Here is a 24,568-nt window from a genome sequence, read left to right as displayed (position 1 = left end):
CCCATACTGTGTGTTGTACTGGGCAGAAGACAAATGTGAAGACACAATAACAGACCAGTAGATGAAGAGGGCTGGTTGGCTATATGTTAGTACATTCTACATAAAAAATGTGTGAAATTAAAAGGTCTTGGTTAACAGCAGACCTAAAAAGGTGTCTCTGTCTCATACTTACTTATCCATCACACCTCAGGCACTGCATCCCATAAAGGGGTAACTGAACCTAGGTGGTTATCACCCACGGCATAGGGTTAAAGCAATGACAGCACACCTCCAACCACACACACTACACGGTGTACAGTGCTACCCTTGTGTTCAAGGACTTGAGCGCCCCGCCTACTGGTTGTAAGTGTTCTGCAAATCCTACAATGCAGTACAATGTAATATAGTACTAGGCTGTCATACTATGGTTTGGGGTAGCCAAAAATCACAATATTTTCGGTTGAAATCTCAAGGTTTCATTATTCTTAGCAAAGTTTGTGAATTTTGTGCAGGCTTTGAATCTTACAAAAAACTCTTAGAGATTTTTTACAATGTCACATTTTGTTTTAGATTTTCTATTGACTCCTAAGTTTTCAAGCACAACAAAAGCCTGCAAAAACATCAGAAAGCATTGTCAAATGACCAAGCTCAAGAAGGCAATGCTACAGAAGCTGCATCAACATAGATAACTTCCCTGTAGTACTCCCTAGGAGCACATGACTTAATTTCATAGCAAGGCACGAAGGCCAATATTATGCATATCCTCTTTATTGTCAACTCACAGCAGCAACTTCAACAAACAATAGAACTTAGAATAAGAATTTTAGGACATTCCAGTCCAATATAATCCCCTATCAGGTAGCCATCTTCCTTCTTTGTTGCTGCTCACTTTCAAGATAAGTTTCTGTGTAGTTATCCTTGGCTTTGAGTGTGTGTAAAGTACTGTTTGATTGTTGAAAGAATGGCAGAGTGTATGTTGAAGTTTGAATTGAGAGCTATGAAAGTCTCTGTGCTATTAGAAATGATGTTAGTAGATTTTATTTAATGGGGGGCTTGAAGCATACATTCAATCAAAGTATGTCATTCTTCATTGGTGCCAAGATAGGGACTGAAAGATTTGGAGGCCGCTAAAGTAGGAGGCAGTACGGGAAGTACCGCGCAACAGATATGGGAGCAGTTTCAGTATATTAATGGTAGTTTTCAAAACGGCATGCTGCAGTAAATTCAGCAGTTACTTTACCGCGCGCGAGGCTACTCTGTCATTCACCACGTGTGCGTATGCACAATGTGGCACGCGGAGCATAGATGTGTGCGGCAGACCCTCTAATCTTAAAGTGGGGTGTTTTTTGTCTTGGTGCCATTTTAGTTTTAGCTTTTTATGACTCACGCTTAGGCATACTTATGTTTGAAACTCTAAATCAATGAAGAACTACGAGTATTAATTCAATGTGAAATATTTACCACTGAATGTATTGCATATGAAATATTTGTGTTGCCTCTCAAAAATCTTTCATATAATGAGGCTCTAAATCAAGCATGGAGGGGGCGAGGGCAATCACACCTGTGGAGTGTGAGTGCTTTACTAACTTCAATTTAGAATGATTTATCTTGGTTGTCATACGGGGGGTAGGTGATCTGTATTTTGAATTGGGCTTCACTTTGGGATTTTCTTAGTTTGCAGCGCGGCCATGTTTTGGGCTGTTAGGGAAAAAAAATGTTAGATACTTTTAGTCAGTTTATGGCGACAGCATGAGAGAAATACAGAGGGATTGTGGTTGGTGAGTTTTTTTGTCGGGAAAGTGGAATTTTTGAGACATAGTAGAATGTTAAGGAAGTGTTGGTGATCATTTTAAAAAGAGTAGATTGTGAAATTTGGGAAAGTGTTAGTAGCATGCTACTCGCCGAACCAGCGCTTCAACACCCCATCAAGGGTAGGAAGCGCATATACATGCAAACCTTTTTCCCGCTTCTATCCGTTCACTATCCTTCTCAATCCAAATAACTGACTAACATATCCACCACTCAAATTACTTTCATATTTTCACTATACTAATCCACCACTAATTCTTTGATTTTCGAAGTAGCGTGCTACTCTCCGAAAAAGCACTTCAACGCCTTGTATGGGGTAGTAAACACTATATAAATACAATTACAATTCAATACAATGGACATATTTAAGGGAACATAGGTTATTAGTGATGCATTGTGTTTGTTGTTATTCTGAATAAATGAGATGGAACCAAACACTGTATCTGAGCAGAGTTTAGATGATAGAGTTCAGGAGTGTGTAAGTAGAGCTGTGGCTACGTTGGCAAGCCAGCTTGGCAAGAAACTGGATGACTGTATTCGTAAGCTGGAAGGGAAGTATGGAGGTAGTAAGGTGGAGGAATTAAGGTTTTGGTCCCTGGAGGAGGCTGCTGTGGCAAGTGGAGCAAAGGAAGGGCATACGGTAACGTAGAAAAGACAGCATCTGCAGAAAGAGAAAGGGTTTAAGGCCAAAGGACATTGCGGTCCTAAGGAGAGCCAAAGGGCAACTCGGATAGAGTTGAGTGGAAAGGCTATAAAGGCTGGAAAAAGGGATCACAGAGCGGTGGCCTGTAATGAATCCTCCAGTAGTGGGGATGTAATAATATTGTGGTCTTCTGGTTTAAAAGACACAGATGACGAATAGGTGAAAAGCAAGAGATCGATAAAAGATGAGATTGACTAGGTGAAAGCCCCTTTGGAGTAATATATGGTTTGACCCTCATACCATTCAGCACCCTTAGTCACCTCAGGGGGTTCCAGCACAGCATTTGGCGGAGTATGCACAGTTCCAGATTAGGAGAGAGATGCCAAAGGAGATCAGAACTAAACTTCGGTCTAAGTGCCCAAGACGTACTTAGCCAATAAGATGGCTTGCACTCCAGAATTGGATTCAAAGATGTTGTCTTTTTTTAAGAAGTCAGGAAGAGATCCTAGAAGAGGTTTAGATAAAGGCCTGAAAGGTTGTCAGGATCGTTTGCTTGATGCTTGTGGTCCCATTACTAAAATATTTGATATGTGCAAGGAGGCATATCTGCAAGAGAATGCGATAGATGTTTTGGAGCTGCGGCAGTGGGTGCAGCAAGCTGTGTGTTGGGAAATACTAACGCAGCATTGTGTAATGAGCATAGATAGAGTCTTATTATAACGGTAGATCCAAAACTACCAGAGCTTGAGATACAGAATCAGGTCATGAGGCGAAAGGCCTGCTTTTTGGGGAGGAATTTGTCAAGAAAATGGCAAAGTATGCTGGAGCATTCAATTCAATTCAAAAAGTACACCAAGATATCCAGGAGGTTTTTAATAGGGCCGGGAGGATGCGGGTTCGATTTCCTAGCCGTGGTTTTGGAATCATGCGGGCTTTGTTCTCGTGAGGATATGGACCTTCAGAATATCAGACGTCATGTTCCTACCCCCAGAGACAAAGGGGAAGAGGAAGATGGAAAGGAAGCAGAAGGGCAAGAGGCCAGCAAGGTTTGTTTGGCAGAAGACCCATTTGTGTATCCCAGTAAAATTGGGTGGCAGACTCGCCCATTTTTTAGAAATATGGAAGGAGATTACTGTGATCTTTGGATTTTGCAAACTGTGCAGGATTATTGGATAGATTTTGTACAGGGGCCGGTACAGGAGGGTTGGCCAAGGGCTGTGAGATTTTCAAAGGGAGAAGAAAGGATGGTTGATCAAGAAGTTGGAGCTCTAGTGAGAAAAGGAGCAATAGAAAAGGCAGAGGGTGTGATAAAAGGTTTTGTGAGCAATTTATTTTTAGTGGAAAAGAAAGACAAGGGAATGAGACCAGTTAGAAACGTAAGAGTCTTAAACAATTGGGTTCAATACAATAATTTAAAGATGGAAGGGATTCACAGGTTGAGAGATTGGTTAAGAAAAGGGGACTGGTTGACACAGCTGGATTTGAAGAACGGGTATTTGACGGTCACAGTCTGGGAGGAACAAAGAGATCTTTTGAGATTCTTTTGGAGAGAGGTTTTGTGGGGGTTCAGGAGCCTTCCGTCCTGTTTGACATCAGCCCCCAGGTGTTTCACCAAGGAGATGAGGCCTATTGTGACATGGTTAAGGACAAGGGGTGTCCGGCTGATAGTGTAGTTAGACAACATTTTAATTATGGCAGAAGCGAAAGAGTTGGTGCATGAGCAAACGGAACTCACTGTGTGAGTTCTGGAAGATCTTGATTTTGGAGAAAACCAGAAGAATTCTTGTCTGAAGCGAGCTCAGGAAATTATATTTTGGGGAATTCAGATTTGGATGTGGAATGTATGTTGAATTTACCCCTAGAGAAGATTTGCAGGGAAATAAAGAGGATGTTGTTGTACAAAGAGGTGACGTTACGTCAGATAGCCAGGGTGCTGGGCTTATTATCAGCATTGATACAGGCAGTTTTTGGGTCCCGTTACATTATCGGGCCATGCAGAGGCTGACATTCAGGATGTGGTTATAGAGTCGGATGCCAGCTTGGAGGGCTGGGGAGCAAGGTGTGGTTCCCTTGCAACAGGGTGGAAATGGACGAGAAAGGAGAAAGAGATGCATGTCAACCATCTGAAATTTGTCAGGGAGCAAGTGAAGTGTGTTTTATTAAGAATGGGCAATGTGTCCACAGTAAGATATGTCAACAGGTTGGGAGGTCCTCGGTCGAAGACTTAAGCAGACTTAGAGAAGGAGTTCTGGCATTTCTGTTTGAACAAAGACATTATGGTACTAGCACAGTACATTCCAGAAATGACCAATACAGTGGCAGATTAGAATTCAAGGAAGTTGAAGGATTTCAGCGACTGGATGTTGAACAGGGTTGTGTTCAGGGCATTGTACAGAAAATGGGGGCCACTGAGTGTGGACTTGTTTGTGAATAGGGTGAATGCTCAAATGACAACGTTTTATTGTTGGAGACCGGATCGAGAGGTGTAGGCAGTGGATGCGTTTCTGCAGCATTGGGGGAGTGTGCACAGTTATGCTTTCCCTCCTTTTGCTATGTTTCAAAGAATATTGTTGAAGGTGAGGAGAGAGCGTGCAGAATTGGTAATGGTAGCGCTGTTTTGACCGTCTTAGAATTGGTATCTAGACGTCATGGAGTTATTATTAGACGATCCAGTGCTTCTTCCAAGAGTTTCGGATCTGTTAGTGAACATGATGGGAGAGAAACACAACCAGGTTTTACAGAGGCAATTGAAACTGACTGGATGGCTCATTTCAAGAGAACCTGTCAGCTTTATCGTCAGAGGCTCCAATACTCAAGGAGTCATTGGTCCAGGAACTTCGAAGACATACAAGTTGGCATGGAAGAGATGGTTTTGTTGGCATATAGCAAAGAATTTGGATCCCATTAATTTCAGCTCTTGTATTAGAAGAGGTAAAATATTTGACAGAGACTTTTATAAAAGGGAATTCCTACAGTTCTGTGAACATTTGTAGATCAGCAATTTCGGCGAGCCATGAATTGGTGAATAGTTTACCAGCTCGGTCAGAATGATGCGGTAATGGGGTAATTGAGGAGTGTGCAGATGCACCTTCCACTGGGCCCAAAATACTGATCCTTGTGGGAAGTAGAGTTGGTTTTAGGGGAAATGAATACTTGTAAGGAAAATTTGTTTTTAGACTTAAAGAGTCTCATTTATATTGCTCATGCTTCTTTGTTTGATATCTTTTAGAAAGTTATCAGATGTAAAGGCATTGGAGGTGACGTTACAAAGTTATTTACCAGAGGGGGTTTGTTTCAATAATAGGAAGAGGACAAAAACTATGTCTAGAACAATATTTTATCCGAGTTTGAAGGAAATCAGAAAGTTGTGTGTGGTAAGATGTTTGCGTGAGTATGAGAGAAGAATTGAACATTTGATTAATAAGAGTGAATATCAGTTGATAATTTTCTTTAGGTATCCTTTCAAACCTGTTTGAAGCACTCGGTAGGTGGGTTAAGGAGATCATGAGAATGGCAGAAATAGATTTTGCAAGATTTGGAGCACATTCCACAAGTGAGGCAATGGCTTCCAAAGCATTGATGGTTGGTGGTGGATTGAGTAATATGTTAGCTGTGGCTGACTGGTCTTCAGATTCTGTGTTTAAGAAATTTTATTTTAAGCCAGTAGAGAGTGCTGTGAGGAATATTATGACAATGTTTTAACCATGCATACTATTGGCCTCCGTGCCTTGCCATAAAATTCAAATTATCCACAGCAGGGGTGGGTAGAAAATCATGATTTTATTAAAGAGACACAGAGGCTGATGTAATCTCTCCCTGAGTTTTCACACCCTATAATATTTCCTTATTGTTCCAGGAGGAGGAGACTACAGGAAATCATTTAGAACTCTGGAATGAGGAAGCTTTTGGGAAAAAAGTTGTATCCACGCCAACGTTGATTGAAGTTAATTTTGGAACTTTTGTTCTTTCAAGACACAGCAAAAAGAAGGAAGACGGCTGCCTGACCGAGGATTTTATTGGATTGAAATGTTCTAACATTCTTTTGCTAAGTCCTATTGTTTGTTGAAGTTGCTGTTGTGAGTTGGTAATAAAGAGGATATGCATAATATCAGCTTCTGTGTCTTTAATAAAATCATGATTTTCTACCCACCCCTGCAGTGGAAAATCTTGTGGATTTTTTCTTTCTTTTTGCGATGCCCAGCAGTTACACAGCGTTACCCAGCTACTCGCTTTTCACCATTTGCTTCTGCTTCCTGCTGCACCATCAACTTCGCCCATTCCGCACCGTAAACTTTCCCTCCCACCTGACATACTTAACTTTTCCCTTAATGTGCCCTAGTCTCTATTTAATTTTTTCCTTTTATTATTTTTGTGAAAGTCTGGCATCTGCACGCTGCCTGAAGCTGCTCGCTTCTTTCCACGACTGTTCCATAATACCTGTCCTCTGTCTTGAAAGAACAAAGTACAAATAAAGTAAAAAAGATTGCCATCTAATATACATGCACATGTATGGAGCCATCTTTGAATGATTTTTGTTTTGCTTTGAAAAAATAATCATTCAAAGAAGGCCATCACACTTGTGTGCGCACACACAGCAGCCATCTTGTAAAGATATTTCTTAAGGCAAAAGGAAAATCATTCAAAGGTGGCATGCACTATGCAGTGACCGCCTTAGAGTAATTGTTTTTATGTTTAAAAAAGTAAATACAAGATGATTAGTGACAGGAAGCATAACCAATAGGTGTTACAGGCAGGGCCTAATGACAATGCCTTTAGTGGTGGCAGCTCAAGTGAATTGTAGGCTTTTCTGAGTAGTGGTGAATGTTCATAATGACCCTTGCATTCAAGCTATCCATTTACTGCATTGGAGGGTTCGTTCTACTGTGAAAGAGTGTGTCAAGCACCTCTTTTCTCTTAGAGTTAAAACACAAAAAGGGGGCTGAGGCATAGTCTAGCAGGGTGCATAGACCCTTGCATGAGAACACAGAGTGACTAACAAGAGACGCGAGAGAGGTAGAGATCTTGACATCAATATGCACAAATGAGGCCTGAGGATAAATGTGCATGAGTGGGGCAAAGATTCACATATAGACATTTACTAGATAGAATTCTAAGTTATGGGGGAAACATCTAGATTAAACTCCACAAGGAGCACTGTGACATCCATGCCCAGGTTTTTGTCTACCGACTCCAAATGAAAGTCTTTGAAATACTTGTGAGAGTCAGTAGAACATTAGGTACATTAAGTGTTAAGCAAACACAATTGTCTACACTGGTGGCAGCTTCCGATTTCCCTGTTTGGTAGGGCATCACTATATAAGATGATCATATTGCCAACATCTTGATTTAGGCTTCAGAACACCCCACGCATAATTCCCTTTATTTTTTTAAATAGCATATGGTGTTTCGAGGCCCTGCTGTGAGACAGAAGTACACTTAGGATAGTGACAAAGACTCTGCATGGAGTTCCATTTGAAGACTAAATTGCTCTCCCAGAACTCAAAATATATTATTGTGCTTCCAAGACGATTGTAATTAATGATTGGGTATTCTCTTCACAACAAGAACTGTTGGTTCAAGCTTATAGGAAAGCTGTGGAACTCATGGGATGCCCAAGGGCCCTGTATGGAGGAACATTCCCCAAAACGACCACTGCTCAGACCTCAACAGTTTTTTAAAATATGGCACTCTGCCAAAGGAGAGATAGCATTGGCAGTTAAACTCACTCTAAAAACACTGCTCTGAGACTCAAATATTCTGAAAGATTTATTTACGTTGATTAGAAAGCTTCAAACAGTGGGACATCTCAGCATTCTCCAAACCTGGTGGTCTGAAGACATTAAGACATCCAATGACTTACACCAACAGATTGAGCTAACTGCGAACAAGACATGGGGCACTGGAAGATGAAGACTGGGAGGAGGCTTGTAGACACCCATGGTAGGTAGCAATAGGGGTTGGATTAAGGTTCGTACAACTGAGGATACGGCATCAAGAAGATTACACAAGAAGGATCGCAGCCTGCCTCTTCTTTGCATGAAGGAGCTGGAGACGGCCCTGAGCAGGGTCCCCTTGCAGGGACCCGTAGGTGTATGCCATAAAGCCAGAAAGAGGCTAAGGGCAGGAAGGTGTAGCATACAGGTAATGGGAACCTTTCAAGGGCAACAGGGCAGTAGGATGCCCAGAGAAAACTGCACAACTGTACTTTAATACTTGTAATACTTTTCCCGTGCACTTTTATCTACGTTCCAAGACTGAGATTTAATTATCTGGTACTCTTAGTTTGTAAAACAAATTATAAAGTGAACTTGTTTTGAACGTTATAGGTGCATCAACCTTCCATTTTATAAGCTATCTGATATTGATAATGGCCAATTTGAACTTAACTACCGTATTTTCCATTGTTGAACACTATTTGATAGGTTATTAATCAATGCTACAGTATTTTAATTGCAGTGGTGGCTGATATATAACGGCAAGGTGGGGGAAGGAGATAAAAATGAAAATTCACTTACCTTTCCACAGCCGCCGTCTTCCTCCGTCATCTGTCTTCGCTTCCTTTCCCGGAAGTACACAGGCTCCCCTAAGCCAATCACAACACTGCTGTCACCATGACAGCACTGATGTGATTGGTCTGAGCGCCGTGGTTTGGCACTCAGACGGGGACTGCAAGCTTGTGTATGTTCTCCACCCGGGCTATACATTACAGCCCGGTGGAGAACATGCTAAGTGAGCATGACTGGCCGGCCCAAGGCAGTCAGCCGAACAGTCATGCACACTTAAGTGCACATACTACTCCTCCCCCTGCAGCCTGTGACGACAGCCAAGCTTCGCCCCCACCCCAAAACTGGCATAGGCAAGGAAAAATAAAATGATAATGGCAGCGAGTTTTTATCATTTTATTTTTCGTTTTTTACACTGCTGAAAAGCAGAGGGGCGGCCATCCTCCGCCATAGCAGATGAGCCACCGCTGCTTAATTGTATATCTGAATATACTACCTGAAACAATGTATGTAGCTACATTTCCAATAGGATTTGAAGTGTGTTTGTTTCTACGGTACTTATTTTTGGATCTGTAGAGATTTTCCCACCTCAGTGTGTGATATAAGTAAACAAAAGTTAGATGCATCACTTCCTGTGTTAGCACCAAGCCAGTGGTCATGCAATGTCACTTCGATTGATTTTGTTGGGTCCAAGGGTCATGTGATGTAATTACCAGTGATTTCATCAGCTCAAATGCCTTGCAAGGTCAGAGTTCGTGTGATGTCACTTTCTGTGACATCAGGCGGGAGGTGACAAAGCATATGATGTCACTTCCCCTACCCCAGGCATTTTTGATGAATTGATGTCCATATCGTCAGTCTGTCCGATCTCTCGTATAATTGGGCAAGGATATGGGCTGGTGCATGTAGGTTTATGAATCACTGTATAAAGCATGGGGCTGACCACATAAATTTGAAAAAGACTGAACCCACTGAGTGAAAGTTAAGGATGATGAATAAAGATCACAGAATGAAAAGTCATGGCGATCCAATTTGCCTTTGGCGCGCCACCGTGCACCTGCTGCACAACCGCCAATAAGTAGTGTTGGGAAGGTTGGAGGGCTGGTCGGCTGGGATGCATAAAAAACGGCACTTGGAAGAGGGCGGGCCATGCAGAGCAAGCTGCAGCGAGGGCGGGAGGGGGGAACCATAATGCGAGTAAAGGACAGAAGTGAACAGTGAAAATATGAGGCAGCAGAAAGAAATACAGAAAAAGGCACCAGCAGACTGAACAAGAGTTCACCACTGGGACACCAGGGATGAGGTACAGGCAGGAGCCTGCGGGTGGAGGAGGGCCTCAAACTACAAACCTGGGGCTCAAGAGGACAGACCACTATCAGGTGCAGTTGCGTAGTAGGGGAGCACAGGTACGCTGACAAGGTCAGTGAGGTCGCTTTTGCTCCTGGGAAGTATGGCTTATCTTTCTCTACACAGTTTGAAGCAGCCGGACTTTTCTCAGATCCCCCTCCTGATGTTGTGCTTAAACGTGTACAGTAATAAGGAGAGTTTCATAGCGGATTAACATTTCTTTGAATATTAAACACAGGTGGTGGTAGCGCTCAAACAAAGAAGCACATATCTTATTAAATGTGTATGCCTTCACTGAGGCCCTATTGGATTGTGGTAAATTTTGTCATTGCAATTTTAATTTTGGTTTTAACTAACCTTTTAGCTGTAGAATACTGATAATTGTTCAATGAAGAAATATTTCATATAAACCATACAGTTCCATTTTAAATGGGTTGATCTTTTAACATTGAGATTTTTTTGATTCATTAAAAGTCTTGAGAGGAATTTAACCATCTTATGTTGCCTACTTTGAATATTGCAGAACAGCTCAAATGCTGAAAAACACATGTGCATGTCCCTGCAAGGGAGTAACCCATGAGTGCAATCCACTGGCACAGAAGCCGCAAATTCAAAATACATAAATCGGTTTGTGGTGGCACCTGAGATAGCTTACAGCAAACTGTCAAAGGTAAGGCAGCAACTACATCACTGATTGTATGACCAGAGGGCTACTTTAACTCAGTTAAGCCCAGCTTTGATCCGGGATAGAGGGCACACGTTTTTTTGTGGTGTTGTCAATATTTACCCCTGGGGAAGATTCTGATTCATCTGTTTATCCCTTTAAAAAAAAAATTGTGCAAGCAGCCAAAGTTTGGGACTATTGTTGGGAGGTGATATACAAGCAGCCTATCAGGTCACCAACCCATCAGGGACTACCCTATATTCAGAGAGTAAGAAACTCACCTTGGAAAGATTAGGGATTGATAGAGAGACTATTGACTATGGTTTAAGAGAGAAAGAGGGGCTACTAAGGATAGGACAGGGAAAGATCCCTCCGATGTAGAAAGCATGTGATAATTCACATGACTATAAATAAAAGTGAAAATGCATTTATTATACCATACCTAATCGTATGCTTGTATGTTTATGTGTATGTGAGGATACTGCCTCATGAACCTTTGAAACGGGTGGAAAAGTCACGGAGCCTCAATAGTGCCCTGACACAGACTCTGCTCAAAGTGCGTGCATCCCGCGGTTCCGCTGTTGAGCAGAGTCTGTGTCAGGGCACTATTGAGGCTCTGTGACTTTTCCACCCGTTTCAGGTATGGTATAATAAATGCATTTTCACTTTTATTTATAGTCATGTGAATTATCACACGCTTTCTACATCGGAGGGATGTTTCCCTGTCCTGACGAAGATGCTTCGCATCGAAACATGTTGACATATCAGGAGTAACCACACATCACGTAGGAAAACTCCGCACCACTTTTTTATTAGTACCAGCCTCCCTTGACATATTAAAGTTTTTTTGTCTTCAGGGGCCAGGTCCTTTTTAAAATACACATACTTACATTCACCTCAGACCCTCCCTTTGCATCACACATAGCACTTTATCTACAGTGCTCCTGCGTAGTCGCAGGTCGTAGCACGCCCCGTCCCGCAGCGGGGCGGGAAGACCCCTATGATGAAGCATGACACCATGGGCCATTCTTGGTGTGTGAGGAGTATTTAAACAACATAGTGTTTGTCCAACCATAGTGGGACACGCTCACATCACTACCTTAGTGTTCTGTACCCAGGTTATTTGTTCCCTTTCACTCTCTTCATATGGAAGTGTGACCGGAACTTTCAGGCAGCACAGCTGGAAGATCTAGCACTTCAGAATGCCCGGGAGCAAGGCTAAGAGAAGATGTAGGACCCAAGATAAGGCCCTACTTTGTCAAAAAGAGAGTCTCATTGCATACATGACAACATTTTGAAACTAGAAAGAGGATGATTTTGAACAAAACAAATAGGGGACTTAATTTTCCCAATTGAAATACATTGAAGCAAAGCCAATTTTTGATGGAAGACAGTTAAAATAAAGTCTTTTTTTGGTTTAAACAATCCGGAGTCTTTCACCTGAATCCGGTCTGTTGGCATGTATGTTATTATACGGGGTAGAGGGACCAGACCAAAATGCCTAACTGTTAATCTAAGAACCTTTTAGGTAGCCGATCCTTTTTTTTTTGCCCGCAGTCATCTGTTTTGGGGCATTTGGAACATACAAAATGGACAAAGTATACTGTAATATTTTTATTGGCCTGGTATCTATGCACAGTTAATGAAATTATGCAGGAATGTCTGGTATGTCAGGTCAAAAATAAATCTAAACCACCCAGAGCCCCTTTACAGAAAATACCTGTGATAGGGTCCTTTTCCCCCGGGTTAGGTTGGATTTGGAGGGTCCCTTAGTATCAACAAGAAGAGGTTATAAATACATATTGGTGGTAGTGGATTATGCCACTAGATTCCCGCCGGTGGTACCATTTAGGCAAATCAAATCGAAGCAGGTGACTTCGGCCGTGATTTAAATTTTCTCAAGAGTAGGTTTCCAAAGAAGAAACTTACTGACCAGGGATCCCCCTTCATCTCCAAATTGATGGGCCAATTACATAAAGATATGCTTTAGTTGAGAACATCAGCTCACTATTCTCAGACAGATGGTTTGATGGAAAAATACAATGGGGCCATAATTTCAAACTGAGAAAGATGCTAAGAAATGAACTTACAGCGCACAATAATTATAGGTCAAGTTACATGTTAAAACGTTAATACATAATAATAAAAATAAATATAATCGGGCGTGGCTAACTGCAGACGGGAATGGCCGCTCGGTAATTTTTCTCCGTAGCGCCACTCCCGCAATATCCGAATTAATATCGCCCAGGCCTGCCCGATCACGGCCCAGAAGTCGGGTAACTGCTGTCCGAAGACCCGCAGTGACTCGGTGAAAGTTTGATGGCGATCGGTGTTGGTGAAGTGATCGACCCCCGTGGACCCGGAGAAGCGCGGAACACCTGGCTGGCGGAAGGGCTTCGAACTGCGGCCGACGCATAACGCAAGGCCGGGGATGAGGCCTGGTCCGGCATGAGGGGCGGAGAGAGACTTCAGGCTCGCACTAGGACAGCGCTGAGGTACGGCCTGCCTGAACGGTGGGGTGCCCCCTCCGTGAGGAACTCGGCAGGCTCGCAGGAGTGGTGGTGTGCCCTGTGCCTTCATGATCTAGGCTGGTGGGCATCTGAAGACGTGATCTCGGCGGCAGAAGGTGTGGAGGTGAGCGGTGGCCAGGGGGTGAGCCCGGTAGCCTACAGAAGCTCCTGTTGTGCCCCAGTTCAGCTGAGGGGAAATTCCAGACAAGAGGCTGCCCGGTTTGACGTGATTGGAGGCTGACAGTGGAGGGGACTTGGCTGCACGAGGGAATTGGAGGCTGTGGAGGAGCACAAGCAGTGAAGAGATGGAGAGAGCCCTCCAGTGGAGAGGGGCAGCGAGGATTTGAGCCCCTGGGGCCCACCAAGACACTGGCTGGGTGCAGATGAGAGTGTGATACTTCAAATACTGAGTCCCTGACGGCTGGCGGAGGCCCGGCGGGGGAGGCCGGGGGCGGCATTTTTCACGGCGATTAGACCCACGGCCTGAAGATTTGCGCACTGGTGCCCAGAAGTGAAGGTGCAAGTAGTGACCAGCCGGAGTAGTGAGATAGGCTGTGGCCGTAGTGGGATTGGTCCTGCCTAGGCGCCTGATATACTGAGGCAGTAGGGCGGTGCTCAACTGCCGTCTGGGAGTGACGAGGCCGCGGAGCAGAATAAACTCGAGTGCCGGCGGCTGGCGTCTACCTGCTCTCGCCCCCAAGCAAGGCGCCCCCCGTGAAAACCGACAGGCCGAGCGGGGGTTCCCGCTGCAGGCGGCGGGGATTAGCGGGGGTGCCCAATTCACCGGAGAGGGTGTCAAAGAACTGGGAAAATGGCGACCGAGAAAGCGAACCGGACGGCGACCCAATCGAAATTGGATAAGTTCGCATGGCAGAAACACCAGACGGAGGACAAAGCGGTAACTGAGGTGCCGGAGGGCGCCAAGGAACCCTCGAATAGGGAGCTGCTGGAGGCAATTATGGCGGTAAGGACCTCCCTGGAGGGGAGAATTGACACAGTAGCCACGGAAGTGACACTGATCCGCGAGAACATGAAGAAGTTGACGGAGAGAATGGGGACAGTCGAGAACACGACTAAGGACCTAGTAGCCGACACAACCAGGCTTAAAGAACAGGCAATGGCCTTGCAGCTGGATGACTATGAAGGGCGTATGCGCAGGAATAACGTCCGCATCATTGGGGTACCGGAGAGAGCGGAAGGGCCGGCGGCGGACCTGTTCGTCGAGGACTTGATCCTTAAACAGCTACAACCGAGGTACCTCTCCAAATGTTTCACAATAGAGAGGGCTCACCGAGTACCCGGTGGCCGCCCGAAGCCGGGGGCGCCCCCAAGACCACTGCTGGCGAGGGTGTTCAATTTCCGTGACCGGGGATACTGCATACGGCGCGCGCGGCCCCGCCGCTCAACATCGAGAACAGTCGAATCATGTTCTTCCCGGATTTTACATTGAGGGTGCAGAGGCAACGCCGTAGCTTCCTAGACGTGAAGCGGGCGTTACGAGAGCAGGAAATAAAATATGCTATGGTGTTCCCTGCTAAGCTGCGAGTGGAAGCAAACGGAAAATCCTGGTTCTTCACCCAGCCGGAGGAGGCCTGGGAATGGCTTGAGGGATGGCGTAAGGTGGAAAAGAAGAATCACAAGTCACCCCCGGGGGCGGATGGCGATGGGGACTGGCGCCAGCAAAGGCGTCTGCGAGAACACTCTGGCACGGACTTGCGCCGGGTGAGACATGCTGATTTGCTGCATACCCGGGGACAGGGAGACTTCGGGAGTTAGTGTTTAAAGGATTGAGAGGGACCCCTTAACAATGAAGGGAAATAGGGTACTTAAATCAGAGAGAAGAGAATGTTCCCTTGATCCAACAATTAAGAGAGCATAAAATATTATGTCAGAAAGGGAGTTCTCTATGGGAAATTTTTCTTTATTTAAAAAACATATTTATCATTATAGATCATACAAATTCATTTAACATTTCATAGTACATCAAATTGTTAAAAACCTCATAAAATACATAACAGTTCAATTTCAATCACATAAAACTATGTAACACAATTATGACCAGCATAATGTGGAGACAGACACAAATTGTAAGATTCAAATACTCCTCTTTACGAGTGCACATCAGATTCAGTTTCTAAAGATACAGCACATTATACATTCGTAAATCTGTATATACGTAGTCTGTATTTGTTCTTTGATTGTGCTTATCCACAGCGTCGACGCGTTTCGATTGTTTCAAAGTGATAGTACCATCTTTATCAAGACCACATGATTCTGTCTCCCACCGCAGTTAATTTTATTCCTAGAACAGATAAATATAGTTACTGCTCCCAGTTGTACCTATAGTTTCTATTTCTCATACATTTACGATCATATGCCCAGAAACACATCAATATTCTCATTTATTCAAATTGTTCTATGTCACGATTATATTCATTATCTGTAGGTACAAGATATCCCATTTTGTGACCTATTTTGCGAGGTTAGTCAAATTTAATGGGCTTCACTACTGGAGACCGTGACAATTTTTACAACGCCATTATCTTTCAGTGCCATGTGTTTCCGTTCTATGTATTCCGGCATTAGCCCCATCCTTTCATTCAACCTTTATTTCTATGGCTATATTCGGTTTTTAGTCATAATTTTCCTATTTTCCCAATTGTTGTTTATATCCCCACCTTTTGCTTTGAGGATGATCCGATGCCTTTCATTTCGTGCTGTTGATACAGGCAACCGGACTACATCTTATAATTGTCGTTCCTGATGTCAGTTCATTCGGTCTATCTACATGACAGGATTATACGCTTCTCCATAATTTCCTAAGTAAAGACCTCTTCTCACCTTTGTATTGGGGGATATCTATCTGTGCTCCTTATTCTTTGAGTAGTTTGATAAACTCAAATTCCTCTTCTTCCACCCTCGTAATGATTCGAGTAACGTGTTATACCTTCTCTAAGTTCCAAGGGGGGAGAGATAAGAGTGTTTGTACAGCATTATTCTTAACCCTTGTCAATTGTTCGATTGTAATCATAGATCCCTCCTCTACATCTTAACTCGCATAGTTACCTCTTCGTGATTAATGCGGGCTCGTTAGTTGCAAAGAACCTCTTTCTATGGTTATGTTTCTGAGTTCCTGCACCGTGAAATATGCTAAAATCCTCTTCTTAGATCAGCGAGTCTAAAGGGAGGAAAGGGCAGAGGAGAGAGAATGTAATCTAAATTAGTCCATGATTCCAACCCAGATTAATTCCCTCCATCTACCTTCTATCGGGATCCTTATTCTCTCACCTGATTTTCGCTGTGTTGCCTCCGTCCTGTCAGTTTCCGGATCGGAGCAAAATCACTCTTCCGATATCCTACTTGCTATTTATCTATTGTGTCCCTCTTGCTTATTGCCTCACCTCACCTGATTTTTGAGCAAAGATGAGCAGAATGTATTACAGAGAGGTTTCAGTTTTTCACCGAGTACAAAACAAGATATGTTTGAGTTAGAAAGTGATCTCAAGAACTTTTTCCGAAAAATAAGATTGAACAAATTCTTTGAGAATAAAGTATATGTACCCCCACCTAATGTATCTGGTCTAAAACCAAAATCAACCTTTATGCCCAATCTAGCACAGATTGATAAGAATGTTGAGATCTTCGAAAAGGTAGTGGAGATGGAAATTAAAAATAATCAACAAAACAGTACAGAATAGATATAACAACAATATGCCCACAGACCAAAGAAAAGCCCTTAAAGATCTACAGAACTGTAAGGAAATAGTAATAAAACCTGCAGACAAGGGAGGGGGGGTTGTAATTTTTAACTCATCTGATTATGATGATAAAATGCGGAAACTACTCAATGTAAAAGAACATTACCAACAGATAAAATTCACGAAAATTGAAACTTTGAAAATAGAAGTGGAATCTCTCCTCAAGAGAGGAAAAGATGAAGGATGGATCTGTGATAATGAGTATAGGTTTTTAATGAACTCCCATCCAGTAATTCCAGCAATTTATGGATTACCAAAAATCCACAAAAATGTTTTAGATCCACCCATGCGGCCAATAGTTAGTAGCATAGGTTCGGTTCTGGAACCATTAAGTAGATATGTAGACGTTTTCTTAAGACCAATAGTACAAAAACAGAGGTCATATTTGAAGGACAAATTCCATGCAATTTCCATCTTTGAGGGTCAGGGCTTCAATAGGGTGACCCAAATCTTGGTCACCCTGGACATTGAAGCCCTATACACAAATATACCCCAGGATGACACGATAGAAGTCATATCTGCAATCCTAGAGAATGAGGATTTAAAAGGAGGCAATAAAGGCTTCATAATGGCCTGTGTTAGAATGGTTTTAAAAAATAACATGTTTTTATTCAAGGATGAGCTATATGTACAAACGAAAGGGACCAGTATGGGAGCCACGTGTGCTCCCAGTCTGGCCTGTCTTTACGTTGGAGAATTTGAACGTCGAAATATCTTTAATGAGGTCGCCCCTTTTTTTGAAAATATCACGTGCTGGCACCGTTTTATAGATGATATCATCTTCATTTGGAACGGTGCCAGCCCGGATTTGATAGAATTTCTGGAATGGTTGAACTTAGGAGACCCCAACTTGAAATTCACAGCTCACTACAGTGATGTCAGTTTAGACTTCTTGGACATTAAAATTAAAGTAGTCAATAGTGAGTTGCAGGTAGAACTTTACACAAAACCCACGGACAAGAATACACTTCTACAGTATACCGGCAATCACCCCCACTCCTAGAAGGACAATATACCTTTTGGGGAGTTCTTAAGATTGCGCAGAAACTGTACTAGTACTGCAGATTTTTATCATCATGCGGAGATAATGAGAATAAAATTACAGGCCAGAGGTTATCCAAAAAAGTTGATTAAAAATGTGTTGAAAAGAGCGAGGTTCTATGATAGAGATAGCTTACTAGATTCAAAGAAAGAGAAGAAGGAAAATACATCCACAGAAAGAGTGGTTTTTGTGACTCAATTCTCGAGCATAAGTAACCAGATCAAAAATATAGTTAACAGAAATTGGAAGATTTTAAAACATGGCACAGAGGTTAAGTTAAACAAACCGCTTTTTTCATTCAGACGCAATAAGACCATTAGAAATGCACTAGTAAGAATATATCCAACAGAATTGGAAAAACAAAGCACACTAAGAGGCGAGAGAGCAGAGGGCAACCATAAATGTGGAGCCTGCTCGGTATGCACACAATGCCTAGAAGGGAAAAGTATTACATTGGCTGGCAAGAACCTAAATACAACTACATTAAACAATTGCCGCAGCAAGAACATTGTTTACCTCCTAACCTGCCCATGTGGGCTTGGTTACGTAGGGGAAACAAGTAGAGAACTCCGCACTCGCCTTGTGGAACACAAGTCGGCAATAAGAACGAAAAAGGAGAATGCCCCACTAGTGGACCACTTTATTAAGATGAATCACGAATGTGATGATTTTAAGTGGTTCATACTTGAAAAGATTTTGATAAATAGAAGAGGAGGAAATCCAGATTTCATGAGAAAAAAGAGGGAACAATGGTTCATGTGTTACCTTAACACCGTAGAAAGAGGTTTAAATTCCAGAGAAGACTGGATGAAGTTTATGCTTCCAAAATAGTGAAGCATATCTCCATCCGGTCTGAATTAGTTATAAAGCATCGGTTCCATGTGTGAGTAAGTAGGAAACTCTGAACAAATAGGATTAGGTCGGCAAGGAGTTGAAAGCTAAGCGAGAGAATATACATAGAATAAGAACAGAATATTTCCGGCGAAAAACCATAGACAGCGCCCATAATGTGGAGGATACCAATGCTAACAATGAATACCAACAAAGAATGGTGAGATAACTAAAATAGGAAGACTAGGCATATCATTGTTTTAGGATAGTTTTTAAAGGAATATTCAAGGTCACTAGTAACATTCCTATGACTTAGATATCGTAAACAAGTACTGAACACGCACGCAGAGGTGATGTCACTAACAATCCCACAATAACTTTCAGAGACAAGGAAGACCAAAGAAAAATACCATTAGGGTGAATCGCTGTTAATACACTAGGACAAATATGCTCAATTAATCTGCACCTAGAGGACAAGATAAGATACTTAATAAACATACACGAGATAAGACTCGATAAAAAATAAATAAATTAAAAACGATCTGTAACAAATCACGATAGGCACCCAGCATGGAGACGAAGGGAGTACCAATAAAGTTATTTAAAAAAAGGATAACACAAAGGAGTAAGCAAACTCGACCTTGTGATCATGCCAACCAATACGAATGCGGCTTATCACGATAGGACTTGTACACGCACCACGTGAGGTGAGGTGAGGTGAGCCAATAAGCAAGAGGGACACAATAGATAAATAGCAAGTAGGATATCGGAAGAGTGATTTTGCTCCGATCCGGAAACTGACAGGACGGAGGCAACACAGCGAAAATCAGGTGAGAGAATAAGGATCCCGATAGAAGGTAGCATATTTCGCGGTGCAGGAACTCAGAAACATAACCATAGAAAGAGGTTCTTTGCAACTAACGAGCCCGCATTAATCACGAAGAGGTAACTATGCGAGTTAAGATGTAGAGGAGGGATCTATGATTACAATCGAACAATTGACAAGTGTTAAGAATAATGCTGTACAAACACTCTTATCTCTCCCCCCTTGGAACTTAGAGAAGGTATAACACGTTACTCGAATCATTACGAGGGTGGAAGAAGAGGAATTTGAGTTTATCAAACTACTCAAAGAATAAGGAGCACAGATAGATATCCCCCAATACAAAGGTGAGAAGAGGTCTTTACTTAGGAAATTATGGAGAAGCGTATAATCCTGTCATGTAGATAGACCGAATGAACTGACATCAGGAACGACAATTATAAGATGTAGTCCGGTTGCCTGTATTAACAGCACGAAATGAAAGGCATCGGATCATCCTCAAAGCAAAAGGTGGGGATATAAACAACAATTGGGAAAATAGGAAAATTATGACTAAAAACCGAATATAGCCATAGAAATAAAGGTTGAATGAAAGGATGGGGCTAATGCCGGAATACATAGAACGGAAACACATGGCACTGAAAGATAATGGCGTTGTAAAAATTGTCACGGTCTCCAGTAGTGAAGCCCATTAAATTTGACTAACCTCGCAAAATAGGTCACAAAATGGGATATCTTGTACCTACAGATAATGAATATAATCGTGACATAGAACAATTTGAATAAATGAGAATATTGATGTGTTTCTGGGCATATGATCGTAAATGTATGAGAAATAGAAATTATAGGTACAACTGGGAGCAGTAACTATATTTATCTGTTCTAGGAATAAAATTAACTGTGGTGGGAGACAGAATCATGTGGTCTTGATAAAGATGGTACTATCACTTTGAAACCATCGAAACGCGTCGACGCTGTGGATAAGCACAATCAAAGAACAAATACAGACTACGTATATACAGATTTACGAATGTATAATGTGCTGTATCTTTAGAAATTGAATCTGATGTGCACTCGTAAAGAGGAGTATTTGAATCTTACAATTTGTGTCTGTCTCCACATTATGCTGGTCATAATTGTGTTACATAGTTTTATGTGATTGAAATTGAACTGTTATGTATTTTATGAGGTTTTTAACAATTTGATGTACTATGAAATGTTAAATGAATTTGTATGATCTATAATGATAAATATGTTTTTTATATAAAGAAAAATTTCCCATAGAGAACTCCCTTTCTGACATAATATTTTATGCTCTCTTAATTGTTGGATCAAGGCAACATTCTCTTCTCTCTGACTCCGGGAGTTAGGCCACTGTAATAATGGCAGCATTAAGATCTAGGGACCTGGACTTAGGGAGCGGGGGAGGCGATGCATTGGCGCAGGCCTTGCAGGGCCTGAAGCGTCATGAATGCTTCGGGGCTGCTCCATGGCTCACATCACGCTTAACGTAAGGACACTGAGGGTAGTGGTCACCTGGGGGACCTGAAAGGCTCGGGACTGGAAAGGGTTGGAGAGGGGGGCATGGAGGTCGGAAACAAGTATACCAGCGACTGTTAAGGGGGTTCTGTGACGGGAGGGTGCCGGACCCACATATATGGTACAAGTGGCCGGGGCGGGGATCAGGTGGAGGAGGGCGAGACATGTTGGGTAGACCTATGACCGGATAGGGAGTGGGGTTACTTGCGTCCCCGAGATCTGTTAATGGGGGGGCGATGGGCACTGAGCAAGTTTGGGGTGGCGGGCAGTTTTGGGTCCCTGATGCAGGGAAGCAGGGAGGGGGGTTTGTTCTTAAGGTCACAAATTCAGATGTGTTCAATTGGGAGGGAGGGTAGAGTGGGGAGTTGCCAGTTGGCATTATGTTGCATTAGTGCAGACCGACGCGGACTGTTGGGGCGTCATGTTCAGGTGACAGCAGACAAGATTGGGTGTTTCAAAGCTACCATAAAGTATCCTGTAAGTAAGCAACCCTCTACACTGGGGGGGCCTGGGTGTCGAGTGCCCCCGTCGCAAGCCAACCATTTACAATCAGAACCCCATGGCAACGAGGAAAGGGCTTAAGCTAGTCACATGGAATGTCAACGGGTTGGGAGACAAGATCAAGCGGGGAGTGGTGTCGCAATACGTTCATCGCCAGGGTCTGGATGTGGCGCTCCTACAGGAGACCCATCTGCGGGGAAACTCATGTAAGGACCTGGATCGCAAAGGGTACCGAATGTTAGCACACTCTGGCTTCACATCGGGGTCTAGGGGGGTAGGGATACTCCTACGGAAGAATTGCCCATATGTGCTGCATAAGACCTGGACGGACCAGTTGGGACGATACGTTGCTTGCACAGGTATGTGGGAGGGAATGGTACTTAACGTGGTCTCGGTCTACGCACCTCCTGGCCTTCAACGGGGGACGCTGTCTGACGTAGCCACTTTGCTTTTAAATCTCCCTATGGGCACACTTGTGAGGGGGGGTGATTTTAATTGGACGATGGACGGACTGATGGATAGATCCCCCCTAGACCGGACTCAGGGGGACGGTCCCCTCTGCGTGACTTTGTGGAAGCCCTGGGCTTGATGGATGTCTGGCGTTGGGCGCATCTTAGTGACACACACTTTACGTTTCAGTCTGGGGTTCATGGGAGTCAATCTAGAATAGATTATTTGTTTACACACGCACAACATATTCATGAGTTTTCAGACGCCCGTTGCCTGGCGCGAGGAATTTCAGACCATTCCCCCGTCTTTGCAACCCTGGGTATGGGCCGTCCACCACAATTGGGCCCAATAAGGATTCCGCCCTGGACATTAAAGGTCCCTCACATTAGGGACACGTTGAGGACGGACACGAAACACTATTTCGCAGAAAACACTGCTTCAGTCACATCAGCTATAACTCTGTGGGGAGCATTTGGGGCGGTCATCAAGGGCAGAGCACTGTCAGTGATTACGGGATACAGGGCGGAACGCCGTAGAAGAGTAATGGAATTAGAGACTGATATTCTTCGACTCGAGGAGGCGAATTCCCGTGATCCGAATGCGGACACTCAACACTCACTTAACATAAAATGACACAACTATAAACAGCTGCTGCTGGAGGAGGCAGGAGGTAGAATCCTGGCCAGCCGACATCGCATCTATGAGCAAGGGGAACGTGCTGGAAAATTATTAGCGTGGTTGGAACGGAAAGAGCAGGCATCGCGATGGGTGCGCGCAATCAAGGGGAAGGATGGTACCCTGACGACCGACCCGCGGGAGATCGCAGAGACGTTCGCTCAGCACTATAAATTAATCTATGAGGCCCCAGCCGCCTCTCAAGCGGCGTGGGCGGCAGATCTTTTAGCGACTATTGAGGTGGGGGGGCTGTCCGAGCAAGATGGCTTGGCACTTGAGGCGGAGTTGACGGCTGAGGAAGTACAGAGGCCATACAGGACGTTCGGTCCGGGAAAGCGGCGGGCCCCAACGGTTTCCCGATCCTCACCTCACCTTCTTAACCTGTACAACGAAAGCCGCGAGCGCGCTATTCTGCCAGATGACATGCGTGAGGCGGCAATAGTAGTTATCCATAAGCCTGGCAAGCCAGCAGACGAGTGTCAGTCATACAGACCCATCTCTCTGATTGCAATCGAGGCAACGATATTGGCCAAGTTATTGGCTAATCGACTGCTTCCCTATTTACCGGAATTGATCCACCCGGACCAGTCTGGGTTCATGCCGGGACATAATACGGCGCGCAACTTGCGTAGGGTTAACGGAGTCATTGGCCGAGTGCAGACCCTAGAGGAGGAGGCGGTGCTACTGGCACTGGACGCACAAATGGCGCTTGACACAGTGGCTTGGGAATACATGTTTGCTGTCCTAGACCGAATGGGCTTCGGCCCTAAATTCCAGGGATGGGTCCGGTTGCTATATTCGCAGCCCAGTGCCCATGTCGTGGTTAATAACTATTGATCTGCCACCTTTCCCCTTGGCCGAGGTACAAGGCAGGGCTGCCCGCTGTCGCCCCTGCTATTCGCCATGGTCCTTGAGCCCCTGGCGGTGTGGATAAGGGGAGAGGTCTGAGATGGACGGAAAACCACGAGGACCGGATATTGCTGTATGCCGACGACATCTTGCTATATCTAGCTTCTCCGGCCCGCTCATTGCGGCGCGTACTCCATATATTCCATATTTTTGGGGCGCATTCCGGGTATCAAATCAACTGGACTAAATCACAGATGTATTCTCTGTGGGGTGGCCCCCCATGTAGCCCCCGAGGCTACGATATTCCGATAGCATCCCAGGGTTTTCTTTACCTGGGGATATTCATCACCACCGATACCACACTCTTTGCCGAAAAGAATCTGCAGGGGGTATTGGGGCGATTTCGAGCAGATGTCGCACATTGGAAATCTCTTCCACTAACATTGTTGGGTCGGGCGTCCTTATACAAAATGCTGGCCCTGCCGTGCTTTCTTTATGCGCTACAAAATACGCCCAACCCGATCCCAAACTCCTATTTCTCTCAGATTGAGATGGTATTGAGAGATTTATTGTGGGACAATAAACCACCCCGCATAGCTACGACAAAGTTGACAATGGGGTGGTATGATGGGGGAATTGGATTGC

This window comes from Triturus cristatus, chromosome 7 (assembly GCF_964204655.1).
Source record: "Triturus cristatus chromosome 7, aTriCri1.1, whole genome shotgun sequence".
NCBI lineage: Eukaryota > Metazoa > Chordata > Amphibia > Caudata > Salamandridae > Triturus > Triturus cristatus.
The sequence above is the reverse complement of the archived record's forward strand: the minus strand, read 5'-3'. Positions refer to the sequence as shown.